The sequence below is a fragment of the Hirundo rustica genome, chromosome 25 (genome assembly GCF_015227805.2).
Source record: "Hirundo rustica isolate bHirRus1 chromosome 25, bHirRus1.pri.v3, whole genome shotgun sequence".
Classification (NCBI taxonomy): Eukaryota; Metazoa; Chordata; class Aves; order Passeriformes; family Hirundinidae; genus Hirundo; species Hirundo rustica.
In genome coordinates this window covers 1,471,546-1,480,656 of record NC_053474.1, presented here as the reverse complement: position 1 = coordinate 1,480,656, position 9,111 = coordinate 1,471,546, and positions in this window count along the sequence as shown.

The window sequence follows — 9,111 nt, the reverse complement described above, 5'->3', positions numbered from 1 at the left end:
GCAGGGAGAGTGGCTGCTGGCAGGGCCTTGCTGGGACACCAGGGATTCTGTCACTGCCCAAAGTGGCCGTGCAGCATCTTCCTCCTCCTGCCCTTTGGCAGCGATGCCTCGGCTGTGGTCGCTCCAAAGGCCGTCTCCCGTTAGCGAAACGCAAATGTTGATGTTTGAGGAGGGGAGATGCTGATGAAAACGGAGCTGGCTCTGTTTGTTTGTCGAAGCAGCTATTTTAAACAAGTTCTGTTCACACAGCTTGCAGATCGGAAGGAAGTTTTCCCAGCCATAATATCCTAGCTCAGCGCTGGGCAGACAATGGTTCAGCAGCTGCCCGGGATTAGCTGGTGAAATCACCCCGTGCAGCCTGGGAAGGGCGTCTGGGAAAGGGCAGCGCTGGATTTTGTGCTGGGGAGGCCGGGGGGGTCAGGAGCTGCCCGGGGAGCTGGGTGTGGTGTGACGGGTCGGGGGCAGCCAGGCTCAGAGCAAGGCAGTGAGCAGCTGCTCCAGCTCGTCCTGGACAGGAGCTTCAGGACAGCCCCCCCCCGGCCTCTCACCACCCCTGTGTCCTGCTTCTTTTCTCCAGGAAGGTGGTTGAATGCAAAGTTTGCATTTAACAGGAGTCCCAGGGAGAGCAAGAGACCCCATCAGAACCACATCTGCCTGTGCCCTGTTCCCAGTCACCTGTTCCCAGTCACCTGTGCCCTGTGCCCTGTGCCCTGTGCCCTGTGCCCTGTGCCCTGTGCCCTGTGCCCTGTGCCCTGTGTCCTGTGTCCTGTTCCCAGTCACCTGTGTCCTGTGTCCTGTGTTGTGTTCCCTGTTCCCTGTGCCCTGTTCCCTGTTCCCTGTTCCCTGTGCCCTGTTCCCTGTGCCCTGTGTCCTGTGTCCTGTGTCCTGTTCCCAGCCACCTGTGTCCTGTGTCCTCTGTCCTGTGTTGTGTTCCCTGTTCCCTGTTCCCTGTTCTGTTCCCTGTTCCCTGTTCTCTGTTCTCTGTTCCCTGTGCCCTGTGCCCCTTGCCCTGTGCCCCGTGTCCCATGCCCCGTGTCCTGTGCCCATGCTCTGTGCCCCATGCCCCGTGTCCCGTGCCCATGCTCTGTGCCCCATGTCCCTTGTCCCGTGCCCATGCCCCGTGTCCCATGCCCCGTGTCCCGTGCCCATGCTCTGTGCCCCATGCCCCGTGTCCCGTGCCCATGCTCTGTGCCCCGTGCCCCATGTCCCTTGTCCCGTGCCCCATGTCCCTTGTCCCGTGCCCCATGTCCCGTGCCCCATGTCCCTTGTCCCGTGCCCCATGTCCCGTGCCCCATGTCCCTTGTCCCGTGCCCCGTGTCCCGTGCCCATGCTCTGTGCCCCGTGCCCCATGTCCCTTGTCCCGTGCCCCGTGTCCCGTGCCCATGCTCTGTGCCCCGTGCCCCATGTCCCTTGTCCCGTGCCCCATGTCCCTTGTCCCGTGCCCCATGTCCCGTGCCCCATGTCCCTTGTCCCGTGCCCCATGTCCCGTGCCCCATGTCCCATGTCTCATGCCCCATGTCCCATGCCCCGTGTCCCATGCCACAGCTGCCCAGCCACCCCGGCCCCGGCGTCACGGCCGCTGCTCCGTGGCGCGTTCCCCTCAGGAAGGCAGACAGGGCTCCTGGAGGGTGGCGGAGGCGGCGGTGCCAACTCCTTTGTTCATTACAGCCTCATATACAAATAAAATCTTTACAAGCTTGCTCTGAGCCTTTAAAAACGCCGTTTAGGACGCGTCGTTGGTATCGTCTGACTCGGGCCGAGCTCGGTGGCAGTAAAAGCTGCTCCCCACGTAAAACCCAAAGGGGTTTATTTTATTTGCAGGGTGAGGGAAGCTCTCAGCAGCTGTGACACCCCAGCGCCCAGGGCAGAGCTCCCGGAATTCATCGCAAATTCCCTTGTGAGCGCCCTGGGGGTCTCAGGGGACAGGGACACGGGGTCCTCACCAGGAGAGCCTCCTGCTACCTCTTGTGCCTCCTCTCCAGAGCGTGGCCGTGGCTGCCGTGCCACGAACATCAGAGGAGGACGCAGGAGATTAAAGCAAATTAATCCCGCCCAACCCTTTGCTTGCTCTGCCGATGCCAAGGCGTGAAAGCTCTGACTCCGGAGGTGCGCATGGAAACTCTCCACCGAGGGGAATTAATTGCAGGAGCGCTGGCCCGCACTGCGAAGATTTTTTCATTAAATGCTCGGATGAAGCGTTCTGCTTCCTCCTCCTCTTGGTGAATCTTATTGTGATTAAATTAAAGGAATTCTTGTTAAAATGTTAGTGTCCTACTAAGACCATTTGTTGTTTTTCTCAGCTGCCTCTGGTCTCTTTAGAGGCTTTGCTGCCTTTTCCTAACATTTTCCAGCTCTCCCCGCTCCGTGCTGCCCTCCCCCCCGGTTTCTGAGGCAAACTGGAAAGTTACAGTTGTGGTTGAGCCGTGGCTGCGGGCGGTGAGTCACGGCGAGGATCCCCACTCACAGCTCGTAAACAGGAGGGAGAAACACGAGTTCCAGCCCGGGGCTGTGCCCGGGGGGCTCGCTCGGGGGTGGGATGGGGATGGGAGGGGCATGGAGAAATGGGGATGGGGACAGGGAGGGGGATGGAGAAATGGGGATGGGGACAGGGAGGGGGATGGTGCAGGGGATGGGAATGGGGATGGCGATGGGAACAGGGACAGGGACAGGGACAGGGACAAGGACAGGGACAGGGAGGGGGCTGGAGAAATGGGGATGGGGATGGGGATGGAGAAATGGGGATGGTACAGGAATGGGGATGGAGAAATGGGTATGGGTATAGGGTTGGGGATGGTGCAGGGGATGGGAATGGGGATGGGAACAGGGACGGGACTGGACTGCTGGCCCTGCCTTTTTGCAGGGCAAAACCAAGGCTGTTTGCTGGTGGCCATCACTGAGCTGGGGGTCAGAGGAAAACCTGGCCCCTGGCAGTTCCCCTGACCCCCTGGCAGTGCCCCTGGCAGTTCCCCTGACCCCCTGACAGTGCTCCTGGCCCCTGGCAGTGCCCCTGGCAGTTCCCCTGACCCCCTGGCAGTGTCCCTGGCCCCTGGAAGTGCCCCTGGCCCCTGGCAGTGCCCCTGGCAGTTCCCCTGACCCCCTGGCAGTGTCCCTGGCCCCTGGAAGTGCCCCTGGCCCCTGGCAGTGCCCCTGACCCCCTGACAGTGCCCCTGACCCCCTGGCAGTGCCCCTGGCCCACGCTGCTCCCACTGCTGTGCACGTGGCCATTCCCCACCTGTGTCCCAACCTCCCTGAGTGGTGGGATGGCTGCACAAAGACCTTCCAGTGACGTGACAGCAGCGCCTAAAAACTTGCTTGAAAAGCTATGGAAAAGTAGAAGAGTGATAGGTTTGGTTGTTTTTTGGTTTTGTTTGTTTGTTTTGTTTGTGGTTTTTTTTTTCCACAGCTAAGGAAAAAGAAATGTTCATTTGTGGGCATTTTCCATTCAGGAGCATCCTGTGCAAATGCATTGTTCCTCTTTGAATTCCTCGGCATATGGCATTCTGTGCTGTTAGAGTTTAATATTCTTTTCATTACCGATATCTAATACAGACAAGTCTTGAGGGTTACACAAAACATATGTGAGCCTAATTTGTTTTTACTGTGCCACATGGTTTTACTCCCTGCATCATTCAGTTTGTCTCTTTTTTTTTTTTTTTAATTTTTTTTTTCGAATCATGTGATCAGCAAAAAACTTAATGCTATTTTTAAGCATGGTAAGAAAGTGAAAAACACATTTACTGTGACTGCAGAGGAAGAGGAGTGCAGATTGCCCTCTGCAAAAGTAGCTGTTACAGCGTGATAGTAAATGACACTGCTGCTGTAAAAATGGCATCCCTTTGGCAGTGCAGTCTGTCACAGCAGCTTGTAAGGAGAATTCCTGAAAATTCTGGGCTTGGAGGGATTGATCTGACTGAGGCAGATGAGAATGGGCTTCACAAACAAGCAGAGCTGTGGTGACAATTCACCTTTCTGTGGGGGAGCTCACCTTCTTCCTGCCCTTCACCCTTCTCCAGCTTTTCCACATCTGACACCTCTCTAGAAAGCTGGGCATTAATTTATTGCATAAATCATCTCTAATGCTCTTTTTTAGCCCTCAAATCATATTGTGGCCCCCATACTCACACAGGGGATGCAGAAATACGAGTCCCTGCTGGTTGTGGTCCCCGTGCCAGCAGCGAGGAATCCGTGCTTGGCTCTCTGCTCTGCAGCTGTGCCCCCAGTCAGCCACGTTGGGGTTGAGCTTATTTGGGGATTTGGGAGCCTGGGAGTGAGCGGAGCAGGGAGCAGGGGAGGGTTGGTGGCTGTTTGCAGAGCGCCTCTCTGCTGCTGGAACAGAAATGAGAAGTCAGATGCTCGCTGCCACACAGGACACGGGCTTCTGTAACGAAAGAACCAATCTTACACCACAGCCAGCTCAGGTGAGGGTGGACCTTTAGCCCAAATCCGAGCCATTGGTGATGAGATCAGCAGAAAAGGAGGGGACGTGTGCTGCCCCACTGGTGGGGCAGGGGGAGAAAGGTACTGCCCACCCACGTGCTTCCCTTTCGGGGGAGCTTGGCCACAGGTGGCTCCTCCATGCCAGGACTGGCTGTCCCAGCCCTCGAGCCAGCACTGAGCTGGTGTGGCAGCACCATCCTGCTGCCAGCCCAGTGCTGCAGCAGGCCAGGGAAACCTGAGCCCTGGCACCTCGTGCTGCCAGAGAGCTCCAGCCATCCCCAAACGCAGGAAATCCTGGTGCTGCCACACGCCGCATCCTCCCTTCCCACACATGTGCCTTGTTAGCAGTGTCAGGAGCCTCCAGCTCGTGGGTGACTGCTAACCACAACCACCAGCATTAACCTCCTGCTTGGAGGTCATTTGCAACAACCCACAGAAATGCCTCAGAGTTGGGCTATATTGAAAGAAGCTGGTGCGTTCCTGAAATAATTGAAAAAAAAAAAAAAAGGAAAAAAAAAAGCTGCTTTATTATTTATGTATTCGAGCCTTTAAGAGTTCTGGAGTAGAGTAATAAAGCTGTTGTGGACATCTGGAGCTTCCAGGGCAGGAACCCCGGAGAGGCTGTGGAGTGGGACAGCTCCATTAATGGGCTGAGGTCACGGCTGCTGCTCTCTGCTCAATCACAGCGGCTGTGTGCATCCAGATGATCCTCAAGGGACCGAAGAAGCCAGTGAGAACTATCTCTCCATCCCAGGAGGAGCCTGGCCTGCAAGGTGGAGCCTGGAGCAGCACACAGAAGCTAAGGAGGCATTAAAGCATGGGTGGAAGGGCAGAACGGGATGCCCCAGCAGCTTTCCCAGCGCAAGTCTGCCCCTTCCAGATGGAAAACTCTAGAAACTGACATCAAGCAGGACCCTCAGTTTGCTCGGCAGAGGCTGGATGCTGTTGGGGGGCTGCCCCACACATCTGGCCAGACATAAATAACCCCCCATCCTGGGGACCCTGGGCCAGCCGGGCTCCTGTGGGGCACCAGGCATCGGGTCAGGAATGTGGTTCCGCGTCACGGAGCACGCTAAAAATCACACCCAGGGCCCGGCCATCAAGGGGTTAAGGGTGATTTGAATGATTCCTTTTGTTTAGATTCATTTCAGGTTTCGTGATTTCTGTTATTGCTGCATCAAATCACTCGCAGGCGCTCGAGGTGGGGCGGGCGCGAGGCGAGCGGGAGCAGATGTGAGCTAATTGGAAGCACAACAGCAGCCACAGCAAGTGCTGCCCGGCTCTTCCAGGCCCAGGGTGCCTCCGAGGCGTCAGCACACCCTGCTTGGGATTTGCACCGGCCAGGGAGAGAGCCTGGGAGCGGGAGGGCATGGCAGGGATGGGTGCAGGGTGGGGAGCAGCAAATCTCTGCCCTTCGCCGAGTTCTGCTCATGCAGGAGTAGGTGGAAACCCCAGTGCTCCTGGCATCTCGGCTTGGCTTCGAGCGTGGGTCGTTCTGAGTTCCACTCAGTTGAGGAATGAAGCTGGAAAATACAGGAATTTCCAGCGAAAAAGGTGAGTTCTGTCTGCCAGGAATTTGGTGAAGGAACAGACCCGGAGATCTCATCGGGGGTTCAGCAGATGGGCTGTGTGCTGGGGGCCAGGGAAAACGCTAGCACCACCATCCTGGGATGGGATCGGATGGGATGGATGGGATGGGATGGGATGGGATGGGATGGGATGGGATGGGATGGGATGGGATGGGATGGGATGGGGTGGGATGGGATGGGATGGGATGGGATGGGATGGGGTGGGATGAGATGGAATGGATGGGATGGGATGGGATGGGCAGGATGGGATGGGATGGGATGGGATGGGATGGGATGGGATGGGATGGGATGGATGGGATGGATGGGGTGGGATGGGATGGGATGCGATGGGCAGGATGGGATGGGGTGGGATGGGATGGGATGGGATGGGATGGATGGGATGGGATGGGATGGGATGGGATGGGATGGGATGGGATGGGATGGGATGGATGGGATGGGATGGGATGGGATGGGATGGGATGGGATGGGATGGGATGGGATGGGATGGGGTGGGATGGGGTGGGATGGGATGGGATGGGATGGGATGGGATGGGATGGGATGGGATGGGATGGGATGGATGGGATGGGATGGGATGGGATGGATGGGATGGGATGGGATGGGATGGGATGGATGGCACCTCTGCATCCTCTCACTTTGCTCACAGCCTGCCCTGGCCTGCAGCCCCTCTGTGCCTGTGCACCAGTGTGACCTGCTCCAGCCCCCCAGGGCTGGGAGCCATGAGAGAACTGTCCTCTCCCATCCCAGAGGCGAGGGCAAGATGCTCTGCTGTCTGTCAGCAGCCTCCTCTGGGCTGAGGGCAGAATCTGCTCCTTCCTCCACCCTCAGAGCCGCTGTGATTACACGCGTCCGTGCCTGGCACAAGCTCACCAGAACCTGCCTTATTCCCAGGGCCCGAGCAGAAGCTGCTGCTCCTCCAACACCCACAGAGAGGATCCTGCCACGCTGGGAGTTGCCAGTGCCAGGCAGAGCAGGGCTGATTGCAGCGTGCCCCAAACCCGCTCCTCGTGCCGCCAGAGGGCTGAGAACCAGGGGAACGCAATGAAAATTCAGAGCAGCCCAATCCAATAACGTGCTGGAGCTGCAGGTGCTGATGAGATTGTGGGTCAGCTCTTGTTCCCCAGCCCCAATCTGTCAGGAACTCTCTGGACCCCACCATGGCAACATTGACCTTAATTAAAGAATCTCTGCGTGGCACCGGAGGGCAGATCCACCCGTCCGGGATCTGTGAGAGTCTGTCTCTCTCCAGGGATTAGGCTGTGGGAATCTCAGGTTGCTTGGTGCGAGGAAACTGGGGAGCTTCTGTGTGAATCCGAAGAACGTAGCTCATTAACTTTTCTCACTCTCCCTTTGGGCCAGATGCAGAGTGTGTCCGGGGGCTCACACCCCAGGAAGGCGACAAGGCTCGGGGTTAATTAAGAAGCTGACATTCCCAGAATCTCACTCTCCTGGGAAAGTATCCTGGCTCTGGAAGCTGCTGCTTTCCAGAGCTGCCAGAAGGGCACGCAGAGTGTCCCCGGCCTCCTGTGACTGTCCTGGCGGGGGGCAGCGGCTGGCACCTCACTGCTCACTCCGTTCCTGCGCTGGAAAGTCACATCCACCAGCAAACCCCTTGTCATGGCTGCAGAAACCACGTGTGTGGGTGTCTGTGTGTCTGTGCGTCTGTGTGTCTGTGCGTCTGTGTGTCTGTGTGTGTCTGTGTGTCTGTGTGTCTGTGTGTGTCTGTGTGTGTCTGTGTGTCTGTGTGTCTGTGTGTCTGTGTGTGTGTCTGTGTGTCTGTGTGTGTCTGTGTGTCTGTGTGTCTGTGTGTGTGTGTGTCTGTGTGTGTGTGTGTCTGTGTGTCTGTGTGTCTGTGTGTCTGTGTCTGTGTGTGTCTGTGTGTCTGTGTGTCTGTGTGTGTCTGTGTCTGTGTGTCTGTGTGTCTGTGTGTGTCCCTGTGTGTCCGTACCTGTGTCCGTGTGTCTGTACCTGTGTCCATGTGTCCGTACCTGTGTCCGTGTGTCTGTACCTGTGTCCGTGTGTCCGAACCTGTGTCCATGTGTGTCCGTACCTGTGTCCGTGTGTCTGTACCTGTGTCCGTGTGTCCGTACCTGTGTCTGTGTGTCCGTACCCGTGTCTGTGTGTCCGTACCCGTGTCCGTGTGTCCGTACCCGTGTCCCTGTGTGTATCTGTGTCTGTGTGTGTCCATGTGTCCGTACCTGTGTCCGTGTGTCCGTACCCGTGTCCCTGTGTGTATCTGTGTCTGTGTGTGTCCATGTGTCCGTACCTGTGTCCGTGTGTCTGTGTGTGTCCATGTGTCCATACCTGTGTCCGTGTGTCTGTGTGTGTCCATGTGTCCGTACCTGTGTCCGTGTGTCCGTACCTGTGTCCCTGTGTGTCCGTACCTGTGTCCGTGTGTCCGTACCTGTGTCCCTGTGTCCGTACCCGTGTCCCTGTGTGTATCTGTGTCTGTGTGTGTGCACCCCCGTGTACCCAGGTGTGTGCACCTTGTCCGGACTCGAGGGGTTCACTCCTGTGCCTTTGTCACCTTGGCTCAGGGCCCGGCCGTGGTCCCAGCGCCAGGGGACTGGTGGCCAAGGCGGGGTAGAAGGAAATTTTGGAGCAGTGACAGGGAGGGCGATGTGTCTGCCCTGACCTGTCAGAGCACACGGTTCCTCTTCCAAAACCCCAGCGCTTCCTGCAACCTGGTCCACTGAACCAAAATATCTTTCGAAAGAAATCTGGAAATAGACTCTGACAGTATCAAAACATCCTGTTTCGACATTTTCTGAATGAATCACTTTGATTTTTTTTTTTTCTTTTTTCTTTTTTTGTTTGGAATGACCTCGCTGCCTTTTTTGGTACAGAAGTGGGTTTTGTTTATCGACAAGTTGTAACCAAACAAAGTAATTGATTCTTGCCTCACTGAAACATCTCAACCCTCTTCCCCCAAATCTTCTTTGAGGTTTGATTTGCTGTACCGGAGTATTTCTAAATATTATAGTTTTGTTCCAACTTGGAGCCAGATTTTGCAATCCCGAGCAGGGCCGGTCAGTCCGGCGGTGCACTGCTGGGCACGTCCTGCTGGGGCTAGGGCAGAACTGGGGG